Source organism: Neomonachus schauinslandi, chromosome 14 (genome assembly GCF_002201575.2).
Source record: "Neomonachus schauinslandi chromosome 14, ASM220157v2, whole genome shotgun sequence".
NCBI lineage: Eukaryota > Metazoa > Chordata > Mammalia > Carnivora > Phocidae > Neomonachus > Neomonachus schauinslandi.
The window spans coordinates 50,285,740-50,307,386 of record NC_058416.1 but is presented as its reverse complement, the minus strand read 5'-3'; the positions used below and the strand labels follow the sequence as shown (position 1 = coordinate 50,307,386).

General features: G+C 37.8%; 1 protein-coding gene and 1 non-coding gene across 2 annotated transcripts in view; one reads left to right on the top strand and one right to left on the bottom strand.

Annotated features, from left to right (window-relative positions):
- YES1 (YES proto-oncogene 1, Src family tyrosine kinase) overlaps positions 1–21,647 on the top strand; it is a 75,194-nt gene that overhangs the window by 7,254 nt on the left and 46,293 nt on the right. The window lies entirely within an intron of this gene.
- Positions 6,097–6,200, bottom strand: LOC123326671. The gene has a single exon (XR_006541243.1). It is a non-coding gene; the product is annotated as a U6 spliceosomal RNA (small nuclear RNA).

The window sequence follows — 21,647 nt, the reverse complement described above, 5'->3', positions numbered from 1 at the left end:
TTTTATATTGATAACATTTTAAGGAAACGTTTCAGAATCTAGAATTTGAAATAAATAACAGGTAAGTAAAGGTTGTAGTAACAACCTGACCCATAGACTTGGCACTGGAGTTTGTTCCAGCAAACGTAGTATTATTTCATTAAGTGGATATTTATTAAACCCATGGCGTAACAAATACTGTGCTAGTTTTTATGTTAGAAAAATGTAGCATGACTGCTGCCTTCTAGGAATTCACAGTTGGGTGGGACTGGCTATGATTAGGAGATCGTTACAAATTTTGTAGATTGGTAGATCTTTTTAATGTGATAATCTAGTACAACACTTCTCTGGTTTTTCATGGTATTACTGTGTGATACCTCTGAAACTTTAATGAATCCCTTTGCACTAGATACTTGTAGCTTCAAGCAAACTGATTGAATTCTCTAGGTAGGAAGACTTGATTTTCTAGACAGTTCATTAAAGACATGTGTGACACATATGCAGGTTCCATAACACTTATATAGAAGTTTTACTATAAGAAGGCACATTTGGGGGCGCCTGGGTGGCTCAGTTGGTTAGGCGACTGCCTTCGGCTCAGGTCATGATCCTGGAGTCCCGGGATTGAGTCCTGCATTGGACTCCCTGCCCAGCAGGGAGTTTGCTTCTCCCTCTGACCCTCCCCACTCTCATGTGCTCTCTCTCTCTCTCTCTCTCAAATAAATAAAATCTTAAAAAAAAAAAAGGCACATTTGAAAATAAGGCCTTTAAAAACCATTTCAGGGGTGACCGGGGTGGCTCAATTGGTCAACCATCTGCCATCAGCTCAGGTCATGATCCCAGGGTTCTGGGATCAAGCCCTGCGTTGGGCTCCTTGCTCAGCAGGAAGCCTGCTTCTCCCTCTCCCTCTGCCTGCTGTTCCCCCTGCGTGTGCTCTCTCTCTCACTCTCTCTCTCTGTCAAATAAACATTTCAGATTTATTTAGCAGTAAAATTAAAAAGATAAGGGCTTTATTCATCGAAGCAAATAGATGTGATGTCAGTTAACAGATAATCATGACTGGATGATAGCTTTGCCACATTATATCAGGAAAATAGCCACTAACATTAAAACATTTAATTTTTTTAACTGATAAAAACACAGAATACTTGTTCTGGATTTTTTTCTTTAGCACATTTAGTTACTAGTTAGAACAAAATAAGCATAGACATTAGAAAATGGTTAGCTTTTTAAGGTTTGCAAAAAAGATCTTGTAAAAAAAAAAAGGAAAAAGAAGAAAGCCACTAAAATTATAAGTAGTTTGTGTTCCCAAAGTTAGTCAGTTGGGTCTTTGAAAATCAAAATCTTTTCCCAGAAAAAGTCTTTCCTGGAAGGTTAGCCTTTTTGGTTAGATTTCTAGGCAGACTATTAGAGTTTATAAAAATTTAACAGTTATAATAGTGTTTCAGTTTGATTTTCAGGTTTTTGTTTTTTTAAATCTGAGCTCTCTGAACATATGAAATATTTGGTCCACTAAATGCTCTGATTATATAGGGGATGACCCCATTGCCTTGCCAGTTACACTGTCTCCTCACCTTCCCAGCTCTTCACCATTTAAAAATCACTCTGCTATGAGTTTCATATTAGGATGCCAGGAACCCTCCCAGTGATGCCTTGCTGTTAAGCTGAATTTAAGTACAGGAGGGTCCCTAGTTTCTCCCACGTGCTTGTTCCAGGCACTCTAAGCCTACTTCCTACTCTATCCCTGTAGGACAGTGTGAGGAATGGGAAAGCTTCAAAAGATTGGAAATGAGAAACAAAAATGAGGAAAGTAGAAAAGTGCTTGGGAAAATGGGGAATGAATGTAATGTGGAAGTTTATAATTTCCTTCTTTGTGCCTTTTTTTTTCTGTTTCCCACCCATTTACTTGTCATAGGAATTGGTTATGAAGGAAGAAAACCTGTTTTATGGCAGGTGCTGTGCTACATGTGTAGTTCATATGCATTATTGCAGTTAAATATTTGAAATCCTTTCCAAAATAAAATTGTGGATGAAATAGGCATTTATTACATGTGAAGAAACTGAGGATCAGAAAGTATATGTAATTTGCTAAGGTCACATGATTAGTGATGACTAGTAGAACTGAATTTATCTGACAATAAGCCTGTTCCCTATAAGCAACTTCCTTAGGGATAAAGAGCAGTGATAGGAGGATTTATCTTTTTCCTTCTTCCTTAAACTGTACATTTTTATTGGGGCTGAGAATTTTCAACCCACTTACACTTCTCTTTTTAATTGATGTAGCTTTGCCATACTTATTTCATAATGGGAATCAAGGTCAGATATTATATGAACTGAAAAAGATGGGTTATTCCACTAAATTCTAGCAAATGCTTTCCTTTTGTAGGCTTGGCTTTGTAATGGAAAATTGATATACTAATTCTAGAGCGCTCTTTATCTTTTTATAACAAGATGTTCAGCCCAGATTAACAAAGAGACAGTGTTTGGATGTTTTTCTAATCAAGCTGCTTCTTTTTTTTTTAATCTAAATTTAATTCATCAAAAGAACAAAGCAGGCAAAAGATGGGTATTACACTAAACTGTAGCAAATGCTGTCCGTTTGTAAGTTTGGGTTTGTAGAGTGTGTATGGAGTTTATGTGTATATAGTCAGCTCCTCTCTCTCTTTCCCTGTCACTCCTCCTCCCCTGAATTGAGTTTATGCTCAAATATGAGTCTTCTGAGTCAAAAGCTGGCTCAAACTTCTATTGTGCAACATTGCCTTTATTTCTACTAATTAAATCATTTTTTCCTAGATGAGTTGGTAGAAATAGATGGAAGGTCTGCATTTTCTGAATGGTCCTACATCGCATTTTGGATATGCTGCAGAAAGAGAGCATACTTTTTAATTTGCCCTGTCAGATAGATGGCAGTTTCCTACACCTTGGTACAGACTCATCAGCCATTCAAAGCTTTCCTTCTTTCTGGAGGATACAGTATGATTCTTCCATGCTGGCTAGTCCTATGAATCTTATTGTTATATGAATTCCTTAATCTCTGGATGGAAATCTCATCTAAAGCTCCAAATGGAAATTTTGTTTATTACTCATTTACCACTGTGTCAAATTCTATTGACGAAGATTTCCTTAGCCACCTTAGAAGCCTTTTCTTCTTTGGTTTCCTTTTATTTCTTCAGTTGTATCTAAGAATGTACCCTTTGTCCTCTTTAATAAGCTGGAGCATTGTTTTCTAATGAGAATGCTAGGTTGATTATCGTAGCATTATTATCCCACATAGAGTATATAGCTCCTTCATACATCACTCCAACAGTTCCATCATTGCCCATGTTTATTAAGTCTACGTAAGTGTTGGCAGATAGATTTTAAACTGTTGCACCAAGTCTAAATGATGGGAGTGGCTGCTGCTAGAATGTAAGCTCCATGGAGGTAGGGAGGGATCTTTGTTTTGGTTACAGAAGTTATCTCAAGCATCTGGAACCATAGCACAATGTTGGCACTTATTAAATGCTCTAAAATGTATGACAGTGTAACAGTCCGCTGGCAGTGTTTGCATCTCATGGGCATGGGAGAAAGAAATGTCAACAAATAGCTGGCTCCTCATTGGAAGCTCATGCTGTAAACACAGCTGCTTTATACTGCAGGCTCTTTGGAGTGGCAGGCCTAGGTCTAAACTAGTGGCATCAGTGCTCAGGGTGAATTTTTTTTTTGTAAGATTTTATTTATTTGACACGGAGAGAAGGGGCTAGAAAGACAAGTGGGGGAAACTGTAGAGGTGGAAGGAAAAGCAAACTCCCCGCTGAGCAAGGAACCCGATGAGGGCCTCGATCCCAGGACCCTGAGATCGTGACCTGAGCCGAAGGCAGTCGCTTAACCTACTGAGCCACCCAGGTGCCCTGCTCAGGGTGAATTCAAATAAACACTGTACTTGAGTCTGATGGAGAAATTGAGGTTTGATTTAGCAGTGACTTGTGTTAAAGACCAGTAAAAAAAAAAAAGTATGTGCAATAAGGGGATTTCTTTTCTTTATATCTTATTCTTTCTATCTCTAGCACCTGTGTTTCTTAAAAACTCTTGACACACATCAGTTCCTCTTACATTATGTTGATGTAAATGAGTTATAGGCATATATCTGGTTGCAAGTAGACTAAGAAAAATAGTCTGTGGTAGAACTACCTTACAGTGACAGCCTTAGAAAGGGAGAATGAATTTTTGGTGGAAGAGTAGTTGCCTTTGCCCCAGAAGTGGAGAGAAAGTAACCTGTTAAAGTTAGACATCTCTATGGAAATATACTATTTAGTTGTAGAAACATGGTTAGAATATTTGGAAGTTGTGGATAAAGATGATATCTTTTTTTTGTTTTTATTTATTTATTTTTATTTTTAAAGATTTTATTTATTTATTTGACAGAGAGAGAGACAGCGAGAGCAGGAACACAAGCAGGGCGAGTGGGAGAGGGAGAAGCAGGCCTCCCGCCGAGCAGGGAGCCCGATGTGGGACTCAGTCAGGACCCTGGGATCATGACCTGAGCCGAAGGCAGATGCTTAACGACTGAGCCACCCAGGCGCCCTCTTTTTTTTGTTTTTAAAGTAAGCTCTACGCTGAATGCCCTCATGACCCCAAGATCAAGAGTTGCATGCTCTACTGACTGAGCCAGCCAGCTAGGTGCCCCCAGATGGTATCTTCTTAATTTAAGACAACATATTAGTACAGAAGCAAACTAATTATGATGGAAAAAGTCAGACATCCCAGCACCTTCTGGAAGTTTGCTTTTTAGAAGCAGAGCATCTGGAAAAATATAATTTCATGTTTTAGGTGGTAAAGGAAGCTATAAAGATATTTGCTGTTTTGAACTTAATTAGGACCGGTAGAAAAAAGTGATATACAAATTATAGAAAGAACTTTTGGAGATAGGGACCACGTTGTCCTGGGTTTATATTAAAAGTAACAGGAAAAGTAATTTTGGACAGTAAGAAGATGTATGCCCTAGACTTTAGGAAACATATTTGAAAACCAGCAAAAGTCTTTGATTTCAGATTCTGATGTGCAGTATTCCACCTAAAGGAATGAGAAGTCTAAAAATGCCCCAAACTTTTTTATACAAAGAGCTTGGGAAGCACTCTGATGGGGGAGGCGGTCAGAGGAGAATTGTGGATTGTATCTGCATTTATGTATTCCTTTTAGTGATTGAGAAAAGATAGTAATTAGCCGTAGCAAAGAATTTGGTGGGGATAGTAGCAGGTGGGAATTTTGATGGAGCTAAAGCCCTACGCCCCTCCCTCCTTCTCACCTCATTACTTCTCACCCCCTTAGCCACTCCTGCTGGGGCTTAGTTTTTGTTTTTTGTTTTTTTTAATGAATAGAACTTAGAAGGAGGAACTCATAGTAAAGGTCAAGTAGAAGAGAGGGTCAAGAACCTCTTAGGATATTGTCAAGATTAATAGGACTTTTAGAATGATTGATGCCTAAAAGAATAAAAACTAATGACAATGTAGATGATTCTTAGAGATAAATTCAAAGCTGGAAGTAAGAAGGAAGCCACAGATCCACAACTTAGGGAAGGTGACATAATAGATAATGGGAAATGCCTAGCATGTTTTCTTTTCACCTCCTGACTTCTGTAACATGCTCTTGAAGTTAGAAAATCTAGAGAAGAGAGTAAGAAAGTAGATAATAGTTAAGAGGGCATCTGGCTTCAGTTGATTTCAAGCTTCTAGGTCCAGAATGATTCTTTCTGAAGGTAACTGAAAGACATTTCTCATATTCCCAGGGCCTCGGTAATAGAGAAATCAATGGAGACAGACGTTTCCAAAAAAAAAAAAATTTGATTAAACGATACCTTAAATGAGGTTTGTTTACTCTCAGGCCTGTTTCTGGGCTTTCGTTCTTGTCCAGATATTGTTTATTCCTGTGCCAATACCACGTAGCCTGATGATTAGGACCATGATAACAGCAAGAAGAGCAGTTAACGTTGAGTACTGCCTGTGTACCAGTCATGGTAAAAAATACTTTAATATATTTTAACTAATTCATTTCTCACAAAACTCTATGAGTTAAGTATTTTTCTTTTGAAAATATTCTGACATTTAGCCATTTTATTTCATGAAAGGATTCTTTCTTTATAAGAAAATACGGAAATGCTGCACAAATTTGTGTTTCATCCTTGTCTACAGGCTGTGCTAATCTTTGTATCTTTCCAGTTTTAGTATATGTGCCGCCAAAGTGAGCACTGAGTTAGTATTCTTTTAAGTACACTCCACACCCAGTGTGGAGCCCGTCGTGGGGCTTGAACTCATGACCCTGAGCTCAAGACCTGAGCTGAGATCAGGAGGCCATCGCTTAACGACTGAGCCACCCATGCACCCCAAGATGTTACATTTATTCATGTACAAGCTAGGACTACAACCAACTCTTAACTTCAGAGCCCATTCTCTGAACTATGAAGTTGTGATTACTAGTAGGACAAATCTCATTTTTCTTTTTCAAAAATTTCCCGGCTATTATTATGCATTCACTTATCCATATGAGCTTCATTGTGATTTTGATTTAGATAATGTTGATTATGTAGGTTTGTTTAGGAAGAATGGGCATCTTTTAATAATGGCTCTTACCATCTAAAAAGTTATAGGATTCCATTTATTGAGGTTCTTTATAAAATTACAGTTTTATTTTTGTAATATAGACTCCAAACATTTTCCTTAAACTTATTTGTAGGTATTATTTCACGTGTGGTTTGAAAAAACCTTGTTACTTGGAAATAATTTCAAAGTTACAGAAGAGTTACAAGAATAGTACAAAGAACATCTGGATCTCCCTCACCCAGATTTACCAGTTGTTAACATTTTGCTACATTTGATTTTATTATTCCCGCATTGTATATATGTGTATGGATATTCCCACTCTTTCCACCCCCCCCACCATTTGAAAATTAGTTGCAAACATCATGTCTTATTACCCTTACGTACTTCAGCCTGTATTTCCTAAAAACAGGGACATTTTCTTAGACAACCACAGTATGTTTATTAGATTTAGAAATTTTTTTTTTTTTTAAAGATTTTATTGATTTATTTGACAGAGAAAGACACAGCGAGAGAGGGAACATAAACGGGGAGTGGGAGAGGGAGAAGCAGACTCCCCGCCGAGCAGGGAGCCCGATGCGGGACTCGATCCCGGGACTCCAGGATCATGACCTGAGCCGAAGGCAGTCGCTTAACCAACTGAGCCACCCAGGCGCCCTAGATTTAGAAATTTTAATGACGCTATTATACAGTTATCCAATATACAGTTGGTAGGTTGAATTGTATTTTCCTGAAAGATAATTTTAAGTCCCCCCAGTACCTGTGAATGTGACCTTATTTGGAAATGGGGTAGTTGTAGATGTAATCAAGTTAAGATGAATTCATACCAAATTAGGGTGGGCCCTAATCCAGTATGACCAGTGTCCTTATAAGAAGAGGAGAATGCCATGTGACAACAGAGGCAGAGATTGGAGTGATCCAGCCCAAGCCAAGGAACCTCAAGAATTGCCAACAACAATCAGAAGCTAGGAGGAGGCAAGGAAGGATTCTGTCCAGAGTTTCAAAGGGAACATGGCCCTGCTAACACCCTTGATTTCAAAATTCTAGTCTGAGAGCATAAATTTCTGTTGTTCTAATAAGCCTTTTTTTTTTTTTATAGCAGCCCTAAGAAACTAATGCAGCAGTCCATAATCGGCATTTTCCCAGTTGTCTTCGTAATTCCTTATGACAAAAATCCAGAATCGAATCTATTGCAATTAGTTATCCTATCTTTTTGGTCTCTTAGTTTGAACAGTTCTTTAGCCCTATCTTTCAGATGTTGGTATTTTTGAAAAGTCAGACTACATGTTTTGTACAGTGTACCTTAGGATTTGTCTGGTGTTTTTCATAATTAGATTAAGATTATGAATTTAGGAGAGCAATGCTATATAAGGGGTATTGTGTCCTTCCTAGTATAGGCCATGAAGAGGCACTCTATGTTAGTGTGCCCCATTATTGGCAATATTAACTCAGGTAAGGTGATACCTGTCAGGCTTCTTCACTGTAGAGTTAGCATTTTTCTCTTTTAAATTAATAAGTGGCATGTGGGGAAGTACTTTTAGCTCATTTATCAGTGAGTCTTGCCTGAATTGATTATTGTAACATTGGTTGCAAAATAATACTTTTCTAGTTCTATAATTCCTTCTACATTTATTAGTTGAGATTCTGTAAGAGAAAACCTTTCCATATTCCTTGTTTATTAGAATGATTTATAGACTTTTTTTTAGTCAACAAGTTATAATCCATTAATATCCTTATTCATTTTTAAAAAAAGATTTTGTTTGTTTGAGAGAGAGCACGCGCGAGCCCGGGGAGAGGGAGAAGCAGACTCTCTGCTGATCAGGGGAGCCCGGTGTAGGACTCCATCCCAGGACTCTGAGATCATGACCTGAGCCGAAATCAGACCCTTAAACAACTGAGCCACCCAGGTGCCCCGTCTTTATTCATTTTGATGCTCAAATTTGTTCTGTTTTTGGCCAGCAAGATCTTCAAGATGTCTCCTGTGTACTTTTGATATATTTGATATAGTCCCATCATTTTCTGAGTACTACTTTATTATTATTATTATTATTATTTTTGGTGTGAGATGTACTGGGCTCATCTTGTACTTACCTTGCTCCTTATCCAAGGAGCATTGATTCCTTTTAGCCAGGTATGTGTGATTTTGAATGCTTTGTTTTTAAAGTATATTTTTATAACTGGCTATTTTTGGTATATAAAAAAGCTATTTATATATTTTGTAACTGTTCTATAGAAATCTCTTGTTTCTGATGGTTTTTCATTTAATTCTCTTAGCTTTTTCTGTATAAATAATCATTATGCATAAATAATTATTCTAACCCCAACTCATTTCTAATATTTATCCATCTTATTTGGTTCTCTTGTCTAATTACATTGGTTAGTACTTTCAGAACAGGTCAAAATGTTGTCAGAAATTTAGTAAGACTGTTTCTAGGGTTTGCCATTAAGCCATGATGCCAGACTTTATTTGAGCTTTAGCTCTAGATATAGAGTAGAAGGATTTTTTTTTTTAAGATTTGATTTATTTGGGGTTTTTTTAAATTATTTATTTATTTATTTGAGAGAGAGAGACACAGTGAGAGAGGGAACACAAGCAGGGGGAGTGGGAGAGGGAGAAGCAGGCTTCCCGCTGAGCAGGGAGCCGATGCGGGGCTCAATCCCAGGACCCCAGGATTATAACCTGAGCCGAAGGCAGACGCTTAACGACTGAGCCACCCAGGTGCCCCATAATAGAAGGATTTCTATTTCTGTGTCGTGGTTTATTTTATCAAGTAGGGGTGGATACTGACTTAATTTTTTTTCTTGGGTTTTTTTTTTTTAAATGGCTTTTCTTATTTTTTAATATGATGAATTAATACTATGAATAGATATCCTAATACAAAACTGTCCTTAGATTCTGAGAATAAATTACATATTTTTTTAGTAGAGAAGCATACAACAGTGGTTATGAGCACTGTCGAGTATAGTAGTGAAAGGAAAAAAAAAACACAAGCTAAAGGAAAACTCTGTTTCCTTTGTACAGTACCCACAGAATATTCTGGTCAACAGGCATATGGGGTTTTTCCCATACCAGCTAGTTTTCCAACACCAGCTGGGTGTTCTTCAGTTCAATTCTGACACTATTTACCTGGAGTTAGCGTTAGATCTCACAGATTAAGGGCTCAGTTTTTCAAGACTGCTCCCCCACCCCCAACCTCAGGTGCCAGTTGTAAATAGTGGATTCTCGGGTTACCCACAGCTTATGTCCAACAAGGTTATAAATTGGGAGTTCATGCAACTCCCTCCTCAGGTTTGATAATCTGCCAGAATGGCTAACAGAACTCAGGAAGACAGTTCACTTACTAGATTAATGGTTTATTATAAAAGAGTACAACTCAGGAACCACCAGGTGGAAGAGATGCATAAGGCAGAATATATGGGAAAGGGCATGAACTTCCAGGTAAGCCACCCTCCTAGCACCTCCCTGGGTTCACCAATCTGGAAGGTCTCTGAACCCTTTCAGTTAGGATTTTTATGGAGGGTTCTTTACATAGAAATAACTGGTTAAATCATTGACTGTTGGTTATTAGCTTAACCTCAGCTTCTTTTCCCTTCCCTGAGGTGGGAGTGTGTGGTGGGGCGGAAAGTCCCAACCAACTAATCACACATGGTTGGTCCTCTGGTGACCAGCTCTCTATACTTTGGGCTTTCCCAAAATCACCACATTAACATAAACTCAGGTGTGGTTGAAAGAGACTTAGTATGAATAACAAAAGGTATTCCTTTCACCTTATTGCTCTTACCACTTAGGAAATTCCAAGGGGTTTTAGGAGTTCTGTGCCAGAGCTCCTTGGCTCTAGCATTTTTCTGGCACCTATTACTCTGTTTTATGAATCGTTGGGAAGCAGGTATTTTGATAACCCAGAATGTCTGTTGAAACAATACTACAACCAAGAAAATTGAAATCTCTAAAAGACAAATGGCCTGGACTTCTCTCTTAGGTTAAATCTTTATATCAAAAGGTTAGAAAAATCGAAGGACAAATTAGACATGTTTTAAAATTAGGAAGTAGAAAAACATGTATTATTTTATATTTGCACTGCATTTTCAGGACTGTCTAGATCTGAAAAACAAAAAATTATATTCAGTGATCAAATATGGTGGGAGAGGAGAGAACACTGCTGCTGGTCGTTGGTGGTTATAGAATATTAGGGGATTTTCAGTGCAGTTACTTATCCAGGAAAACTGATTAGCTAGTGACTAAGTAATGCTTATATTTTCTAGCAATTCAAGAGAAGATTCTTGAGGGTGGGAAGAGAGAGATTTACCTCACTCAGAGCCTTTTCACTAGATCTTGCCCTTGTTCCCCCGACTTTTTGGCTCTGTTGGGATTGGGCTATCAGCAAAAAAAATAAGAAGGAAGCTTTTTCCTGAATGCTTTGGAAGAGACTAAAGAGCGTAAAACTAGTTTATTCATGTAAGTGTCAGAAAATTTAATTTATCCATGAAATACATGCTTTTTTTGATGGAATTTTGGGAAAGGTTTGAAGTATTTTTATGCTTATTGATTTCTTTAGGTCTCCTGTCTTTAAGTGAACTACTTTATTAATTTCTATTTGCCTAGATAGTCATCCTTTTCATCTAATTAAAAAAATTTTTTTTTAAATTTTTTTTTAGGATTTTATTTATTTGTCAGAGAGAGAGAGAGAGTGCGCGCACGTGCACAAGCAGGGGGAGTGGCTGGCAGAGGGAGAAGCAGGCTCCCCACTGACCAACGAGCCTGACGTGGGACCCTGGGATCATGACCTGAGCCGAAAGCAGATGTTTAACCGACTGAGCCACCCAGGTGTCCCTCATCTAGTTAAAATTTTATGAGCAAGGTGTATCATTTCAAATCCTCGATGGCTCTAGCACTTTTCTTGCACCTAGTACTCTGTTTTTTATTTTGTTTTTTGATTAAGATTAAATCTAGCAATTTATTTCACTGATTTTTATTTATAAATCATATTGGAATGTTTTTATTAGTGAAAGAACAGAAAATTAAAAGAAAAGTTAATTAGAAACAACAGAAAAAGAAATCTCAGTATGATTTACAAATAATCCTCTTTTGGGATTTTTGGTTTTTGTTTTTTCCTTGTTTATTTCCTTTTTGGTAATAAGTGTAAAGGCTATGCTCTGAATATAGCCTTTGCTGAAGCTCACTAATGTGGTAGAAAGTTATTCTTTTTATTTTATAACTTAGTCTGTTTCCTCTTTGACATAAGAGTATTGGATCATGAAAAACTTTATTCATCTTATTTAGGAAAACTTGAAAACTTTTTTTTTTTTTAAAGTAACCTTTACACCCAATGTATGGCTGGAACTCATGACCCTGAGAGATGGAGTCACATGCTCTGCCGACTGAGCCAGTTAGGTGCCCCAAACAGAACATTCTTGTGTTCCATTTCCTCAGATTTTATAGCATATATTCTGTTGTCAATGCTCACTAAATGATAAAAACATCAGAAAATTGTTTCCAGTCAGAAGTAAGGTATTCATGTATATGGAATTTTAAATATCTGTTCCCCAAACCAGAAATATAAAATGTAGAACATAATAATATGACAAATGTTGATGTAATTCAGTTCAAACTTTTTTACATACTTGACCTGAGCAAGCAAATACTGCTAATACTGCTGTTAAGATTCTGATAATAGCACAAGATAGTATTGGGGAGTAAAAAAAATTCTTGTTGAATTCTCATAGTTTTCCATAGTTGGAAACTTCCACTCCTGTATATGAGAAACCTTAAAAATCAAACGTGTTCTTTTTTTTAAAGAAGATTTTAGAAAATATTTTATATACACATAATTACCATACATATGTTTTTAAAAAATGATACCAGGATTGAAATAGTAGAGCACAGAGGTAAGGAATAGTTCAGAAATATTGTACCAGTGTTCTGGCTTTAATTCTTAAGTCATGTTAAGGAACTTGGGACTGAGAATAAGTGATCATTCTTAGCTCAGGGGAAAAGGCTCATCATAAAATATGAAGGTAGAAGGAAAGAAAACATCAACTTTTCTTTAATTAAAAACTTGGTCTCCTTTTAATGCAACACCTTCATCAGACTAGAACAAAACCATTCATACTGGGCGCCTGGGTGGCTCAGTCGTTGAGCGTCTGCCTTCGGCTCGGGTCATGATCCCAGGGTCCTGGGATCGAGTCCCACATCGGGCTCCCTGCTCGGCAGGAAGCCTGCTTCTCACTCTCCCACTCCCCCTGCTTGTGTTCCTGCTCTCGCTATCTCTCTCTCTGTCAAATAAATAAATAAAATCTTTAAAAAAAAAAACAAACAAACAAAAAAAACCATTCATACTATTTCCACATTAATTTTTTACTTCAAAAAGTAAAATCAGGCAACTTCATATTCTTTGGAGATTTAAATTGTAAATGGAATGAAGTTCTTCAGAACATATGTCATGCGATATGTTTGATTTTATGATACAGATACGGTCCATGGAGCTCAATTATATAAAAATTTGATATGTCCAAATACTTTTTTCCCCATAAAATTCAGTTTATTCAAGTATCTATAATATTTCTATATGGAAAGAGTAGCTGTTGCTAAATAATGAACAGTGCAGGAAACTAATATTATCAATTGCTGTTGCCTCCCTGAATTGCTAAGATGATGTCTGGAAATGGTCACCATGCATTTTGCCTTTCTGATGTAACTGCTTGTCTTCTCACCCACTTTATACTGACATTTTGAAGCTAGAGCAGTTTTTGAAGTCATAGCATTATCAAGTCTTTACAGCTTAAAGGGTATATAGGTAACTAGTAAATTAATATGATATATGTTTACTATGGGTTGAATTTATTTTTTTTATCTTATGTGCAGTGTTTTTTTATCTACACTCCCTTCAGTTAAAGAAGCCAGATTCAGACATTAATTTGTTGACTAATATTTATCTTTTGGGTCCAGTCGTAAACGTTGATTGGGAAAGGACCGGTAATTCATTTCAACAAACTTTAAAAGAAAAAAAAAAATGTCTACTTCAGGCAAGGCGCCATGTTACTTAATTAAAGCTTTTTAGGAGATAAAAAGGAAACTCTGTTCATTAGTTTCCTGTTTATTAAATACACTGCTACTGTAGACTTGGAAGAGATTTTGTATTGGAGGTTTAAAGTTCAATGGCAGATAAGAGAAGAGAAACACACGTTCAGGGAAGGCGTGGTGGAGGTGGGATTTGAGTATGTTTTGAAGGATAAGTAAAATGGACATTCCAGAGGGAGAAAATAACATGAACAAAGACACAAAGAAGATGGCAAAGGCAAGATAGATGCTTTCTGGTTATAGGGTGCTTCTAGCACAGAAATGTATGTGCTTCTACCATAGGAATAGGGGTCAGTCACGGGGCGCCTGGGTGGCTCAGTCAGTTAAGCGTCTGTCTTCAGCTCGGGTCGTGATCCTGGGGTCCTAGGTTTGAGCCCCACCATGTTGACTCCCTGCTCGGTGAGGAGTCTGCTTCTCTCTCTCCCTCTGCTTGTGTTCTCTCTCGCTATCTCTCTCTCAAATAAAATCTTAAAAAAAAAGGAATAGGGGTCCGTCATATACTTAGTGGCTTTCAAACTTCACTGTTGCTACTCATCACTTGGGATGTCTGTTGAAATGTAGGCTCCTAAATTCTACCTCTAGAAATAATAATTCAGTAAACCTGGACTGAGAGCTAGGAATCTTCATTTTTACTAAATACCTGAGGCTATTGTAGGGACACGTTTGAACAACTTGAGGCTTTAAATGTGTTCATTTTGACACCGGTAAACCACTGGAGCTCTGAAGTCTTATTGCCTCATTTGCTGTATGACCTTGGACAAGTGGTTCTGTATCTGTAAATAAGAAAAGTAACAGTAATTGATTTTTAGGATATTTTGAGGCTTAAATGAGATAAACCATTTTTTTTAAAGATTTTATTTATTCATGAGAGAGAGAGAGAGAGAGAGGCAGGGGCAGAGGGAGAAGCAGGCTCCCCGCGGAGCAGGGAGCCCGATGCGGGACTCGATCCCAGGACTCTGGGATCATGACCTAAGCTGAAGGCAGACGCTTAACCAACTGAGCCACCCAGGCGTCCCGATAAACCATTTTAAGTACTAAGCATAGTGGCTACAATGTAGTAACTGCTCAGTAAGTGTCATCTGTTGTTTTGTAGATACTTTCATCTAGTTAAGAGAAATGTATTTTTTTTGCTAGATTATAATTCAGTTCCTTAGTTATTCTACCCTACATGCTTCATCAGACTACTTCTTGGTGTATTACCTTGTGTTCAGTTACTTCGTTTACTCCTTTATTAATCAAAACCCTTTGAAATGTAATAATTTAATGCACATTATTAAATATACATATAAAATATGAATGTCATGACTACTTGTTCTTATTTGCTCACATTGATTTTTGTTTTATTTATTTTTTAAGATTTTATTTATTTGAGAAAGAGAACGTGTGAGTGAGGGGAGGAGTGGAGGGAAAGGGACAAGCAGACTGCACTGAGCTCGGAGCCTGAGGTGAGGCTCTATCTCAGGACCCTAAGATCATAACCTGAGCTGAAATGAAGATCGGACACTCAACCAGCTGAGCCACCCAGGTGCCTGATTTTTTTTTTAGTAATTGGCAATGAAATACATGGTTAGCAAATTCAATACTTTCTCTATTCAAGGCAAAACAATATAACGTAACAGTTCATTTGAATGAATTTTAATTCATTTAAAAATGCAAAGGTAGTATGGATATTGTTGAATGTTTTAATTCATTTAAAGATGTAATTTAAAAATAGAACAGGGTCGTCTGAGTGGCTCAGTCGTTAAGCATCTGCCTTCAGCTCAGGTCATGATCCCAGGGTCCTGGGATCGAGCCCCGCATCGGGCTCCCTGCTTGGCAGGAAGCCTGCTTCTCCCTCTCCCACTCCCCCTGCTTGTGTTCCCTCTCTCACTGTGTCTCTGTCAAATAAATAAATAAAATCTTTAAAAATAGAACAAACAAGAAACTATACTTTTATTTTTTTAATTTTATTTATTTTTAAAGATTTTATTTATTTGTCAGACAGAGCACAGGTGGGGGAGAGGCAGAGGGAGAAGTAGGCTTCCCACTGAGCAAGGACTCTGTGATCATGACCTGAGCTGAAGGCAGATGCTCAACTGACTGAGCCACCCAGGCATCCCAAGAAGCTATACTTTTAAAAACATTTTAAAAGTATGGCATTTTAGATATTTCTTTTAAAAATTTATTAGAGGGAAATTTGACAGTATATATCACAACTTTAAAAAAGCGTAACTTTTGGCTCATAGAAATCTTTTCTATTGAAGTGTTCATATACAGTCAATTGTCATTATTTACAGTAGTTATGTTTTAGAAAGTCACTGTGAACACTGAATTAGTGAATACTGACTCATTGCTCCTAGAGGAGTTACAAGGTTAGGTTCCATTGAACCTCTGGTTACAACGTTTCTGTCAACTGATCAATTCGTAATCTCGTTCCATGTGTGCTTCTGTTCAATGTGTGACATCTTATTTAATGTATACTGTTGATTCATTAACACTGAACTCAAATAGCACTCTAACTGATGTCCAAGTGAAGCTTATATAACACATTCTCTGTAAGGCACACCTCAGCCTTTTTGGTTTAAGAACCCTAGATAGCACTTCAGCACTGACATCTGGGGGCCATTTTAAACAGTGACATCACCAACAAAACACACACAAAGTGACACTAGATAGACTGCAGAAAGGACACTTGTTTACAGTATGAGAGCCTTGTTTGACCTGAGCTGGGGACATGTAGATCTGGCAACTTAAATTTTCACAGCTCTGCACATATCTGCAAATGACCATAAAAACGCCATGAGCATTGAGTTAGGGGTGTTTACAGATAAATCTTAGTAGAGTAGGCTAATTCACAGATAACTCCCTCAAATTAAGTACTCTTTTATCAAGCATCCCTCCCTCTGTAGGGAGGGGATAAAAAGGAAAAAATGCCTCCATGTTTGGTGTTGTAACAAAGAAGGAAGTCACCCATGTACTCACCCAAAGTCTCCCATCTTTAAATCCCTGGGAATTTTGGTAATTGTTCTGCTGAGACCAGTTTCCTGTCGAATTCTCGTTAGGGTACACTTGAAAAACAGTTGGGTCCAGTGTTATCCAGACAGATTTATGCCAACCACAGCCCTGTTACCAGGATTCAAGCCTTTTACAATGCTTCTGTCTCCTTCCAGCCACTTAGAACAAGGCCAGCTTTACTTGTTTCTCCTTCTCCCCCAAAGGCTAGTGCTTCAGAGGTTTGATAAGGAAGAGGAAGATGGTATCTCTTATTGGCTTTATTTCCCTCTAAGACCTAGTTAGATGAGTGAGTTCATTCAATTGACTTTGTTCTACTTTGAGAGCTAAATAAACCATTCTTCTAATTTAGAAAAGTTATGTTCCTTGGTACCTAATTAACATATACATTTTGAGCCAAAACATGTTCACTATCTAAACCATAACAGATCAGTATAATTTTGGTAGCATATTTATTACAAACACAGGGACTGTGATAGGCAGAATGATGGCTTCCCCCAAAAATCCATATCCTAACTCCCAGGACCAGTGAATGTATTAGGTTACATAGCTGAGGGGAAGTACAGTTGTAGATGAAATTAACGTGGCTAATTAACTGATTCTAAAGTAGGAAGAGTAGCCTGGATTATCCAGGTGGGTCCAGTTTAGTAACAAGGATGTTTAAGAGTGGAAGAGGAAGGCAGAAGAGTCAAAGAAATTAACAGGCAGAAGCTTAGCCAGGCAGTGTTGCTGGCTTTGAAGATGAAGAGACTACTCCATGAGCCAAGGAATGCAGGCAGCCCCCAGAAGCTGGAAAGGACAAGAAAACCAATTCTCATAGATTCTCCAGGAGAGAATGCAGCCCTATTGACACCTTGATTTTAGCCTAATGAGGCCCATGTCAGACTTCTGAATGGTAAAATAATAAATTTGTGTTGTTTAAATCTAAGTTTGTGACAATTTGTTATGGCAGCAATAGAAATAGGTGATTTGTTATGGCTGAAGTGGAAGTAGAAGTAGAAAACACTGGCACAAAATCTGAGTTCATTCAACTTCTGGCTTTGTCTCTATTACTAGTTTTGTGACATAGAACCAACTTACTTAATCTCTCAGGTTTTAAATTTCCTCATTTGTAAAACAGGGATAATAATGGCACATATCTTCAACAGTTACTGTCTGGATTAAATCAGTTAGTGCATCCAACACCTTTTTACTTTATATACATATGTTATTTAAATTTTATTTTATTTATTTTTAAAGTAGGCTCCACACCCAGTGTGGAGCCCAACGTGGGGCCCATTGTGGGGCTTGAACTGATGACCCAGGGGTCAAGACCTGAGCTGATATCAGGAATCCGATGCTTAACTGACTGAGCCACCCAGGTGCCCCACATCTGTTATTTAAATTTAATATGAGCATGGAGGAAATTTGCAGTTAAAAAGAAAATTTTAAAAACTTGCTCTTAATACAAGAAGAAACTAGAAACTGTGTTTAATAAATGTCCTATGGACACTTAAAATTGCAAGAAAAGTTTTGGCCATATATGTGACAAAATGTGTCTCAAAATAGGCATTTTTGCAAATAAGAAATTTGGGAAGACTCAGTTAATTTAGCATTCCTGTTTTCTTTAGTGTAAGTAACATGTTTATTTTGTTATTAAAGGAAATAGCTAAAAAACTTTGTTAATTGTGTATTACAAATATTAATATCAGGTGAGAAATTAAACGGTAAATGATACATATAAAAGCTTAGAAAAATCTGTGTAGAGGCAGGGAAGTAGATATGTTAACTCACTTCATCTTATTCATATCAGGTGAAAAATTAACCAGTAAATGATACTACATATAGAAGCTTAGAAAAATCTGTGTAGAGGCAGGGAAGTAGATATGTTAATTCACTCTTACTGTTTTATGCTGATTTTTCCAATTGAACTAAGTTGAGCTCTCAGATACAGTTTTGTTATAACCTTGGATCTATACTTATTGCTAGAGAGCTGTAAAATGTTATGTGATGATTTTTCCCAAATGTTTTTTCCACTTTATATAAGGTTTTCTGTTCAGTTTGGAACAAGATATGAGGAAGGTGTTTAGAGTGTGCTAATCCAAATTTTAAAAGGTGTTTTTGAGATCTATTCCCAATTCTCTCTGGATGTCTAGCTAGAAGTGTGCTGTATAATTTGAAATTTTCTTAGAATATCCTTAAATACTTTGTAGTCTGTCTTGCATCATAAGCTGTTCAGATCAGAAGTTCAGGGAGTTAAAAATAAAGAGAATAATCTTTTTTACATGTTTCATGTTGATAACACATTTTCCATTCATATAAAACTTAAAATCAGAGACGTGTAACTTAAAACTTGACTAATTACTAATATATTCTTATTGTAGCTAATTCACTTAAGTAAAAATAATTCTTGTGAAACATTAATAGCATTTACTTAACGGATGGAGTAGTAAGCCCCGAATGTTTTGATTGCCTAGACTCCCTCATTTTCTAAGACCTTCCCCATCTGCCATGTTTCAGTGTGATCCCACTGGCCTGAGGAGTCTGGGCTAGAGTCTTTAGGAATTTGGAGTTCATACTTAGTATCCCTCTCTCTAGCTCTAAAATAAGGATCTATAACTCTGGAAGTATTGGCAGCCATGTTCTACCCTGTAAAGAGTTGAAAAAGCTATTCTGCCATAGGAGAGAAGAATGAAACAGATGAACAGGGTAGCAGAGGTGAAAGATGGAGAGAGATGGAAACACATGAAGGGAAGGGAGGAGAGAGATCGATAAATAGGAGAGGAGGAGATGAGGAAGAAAGTGTTGGAAGGGGGGCAGACAGAAGGACCAGAAACAAGAAAACAAGGAAACGTACTTTCTTATTATTTAAGTTCCTGGTTCTAGTTTTTCCCTATGACTTTGAATTCCACGAGAACATCCTGTAGGCTTTATAAAAATTCTCCTTTTTGGGGCACCTGGGTGGCTCAGTCGTTAAGCTTCTGCCTTCAGCTCAGGTCATGATCTCAGGGTCCTGGGATCGAGCCCCACATCAGGCTCCCTGCTCATCAGAGAGCCTGCTTCTCCCTCTCCCTCTGCTGCTCCCCCTGCTTGTGCTCTCTCTCTGTCTCTCTCTGTCAAATAAATAAATAAAATCTTTTTTTTTTTTTTAAGATTTTATTTATTTATTTGACAGAGAGACACAGCGAGAGAGGGAACACAAGCAGGGGGAGTGGGAGAGGGAGAAGCAGGCTTCCCGCAGAGCAGGGAGCCCGATGCGGGACTCGATCCCAGGACTCCGGGATCATGACCTGAGCTGAAGACAGACGCTCAATGACTGAGCCACCCAGGCGCCCCAGATAAAATCTTGAAAAAAAAAAAAAATTCTCCTTTTTGCTTCAGCTACCTTTAGTCAGATTTTGTTCTTGTAGCCAGAAGAGTCTTTACCAATGCAAACAAATGTCAGTTAATTGTCATAACCTTACAAGATAGGTATTATTAATCATAAAAAAAAAACAACTTAGGGTTTAGGAGCAATTTAAGTAATTGGTTTTTTTTTTTTAAGATTTTATTTATTTATTTGACAGAGAGACAGAGTGAGAGCACAAGTAGGCAGAGCAGCAGGCAGAGGAAGAGGGAGAAGCAGGCTCCCCACTGAGCAGGGAGCCTGATGTGGGGCTCGATCCCAGGACTCTGGGATCATGACCTGAGCCAAAGGCAGATGCTTAACCGACTGAGCCACCCAGGCGCCCCAGCGATTTAAGTAACTTGATAAAGGATTACATAATAAGTGACAGAACCAGGATTGAAATGTAGGTCTAACTCCAAAGTTCTTACTCATTCACTCTAAAAATATTGGATATCAGCTCTGGGGTAGATAGTAGGCCAGCCTACAATAAAGACAAAAAATTTGCTGTCCCAGAGTTTACAGTTCAGAGGAGGATAGAGACAGTCAATGACAATTCAGGGTAGTAAATGGTTGGGGGAGGGAATAAAATGTGCTGTAAGAGCACTTGCGAGGTCATGGAAGATTCCTCAAATGTTTAAGGCCTGAAGGTTGGGTATTCGTAAGTCAAGCATAAGGAAAGGTAGGTTTTGCCAAGCGTTTGTGAAAAGAACATGGTGCATTTGAAGATCTAAAAGAAATTTAGTATGTAGGGAGCATAGAATGCAGGAGATGAATGGAAAAAGATGAGCCTGGAGAGGTAAATAAAGCAAATTATGCAGGGCCTTCTGTTTCATATTAAGGTGTTTGGCCTTTATTTTGAGAGCAAGAGGAGGTTAGGGCCATTGAAGTCTCCTAATGTTAACCTTTAAAACTGTCAGTTATTTTGACCAGGAAAATGGGTTTATTTAGATATAGCAGAGCATTGTAATTTGGGACACCATGGGCAAGTTGAGATCAAAGGAGAGGAACCTTACTTTGTAGAGAAAAGGAGAAAGTTGGAAGTTGAACAAAAGTCCTTTAGAGGAAATTGGGAGTTCAGTGGTAATGGTTTCTCATAGGCCGAGTTGTGGTATTTTCTTAATATCCTGAGCTTATTGCTGTAGGCAAGGAGAAATTCTTCTCTTCTCCTATTGAAGGAGTAAAGTAGGCTTCTTCCCTTTGGGAATGTGAGGTATGTCTCTCCCTTTTGGTACCCACAATCTCAAGTCCTTCTAGCCTCCCAACTCCATTTTAAATGAGGTTCCCTTTATTCAGTTTCACATTCCTTATCACATTTTCTTTGTAGAAAACACATCTTCACATTGCAACCATAAAAGACTGGAGAAACTAACACTCGAAGTATAGAGGTCAGTTAAGGAAGTTTTTGCAGTAGTACAGACAGTAAATGATTAGTAGCCAAGTGAAGCAGTAATTGGAAAAGTGGAAGAATTTTGGAGATTACAGGGTAGTATGGTCAGGTCCTGGTGACTCATTGAATATATGGGGTATGAGTTAAAAATTACTCTCAGGAGTCTGACTAAGGCAGTATGTACTTACCATTGATTGAAACATGGGTGACAGAGAAGGAAGAGTGGGTTTTGATGGGAAAGATGACAGGTCCCATTTTTGGAGATGGTAAATTTGA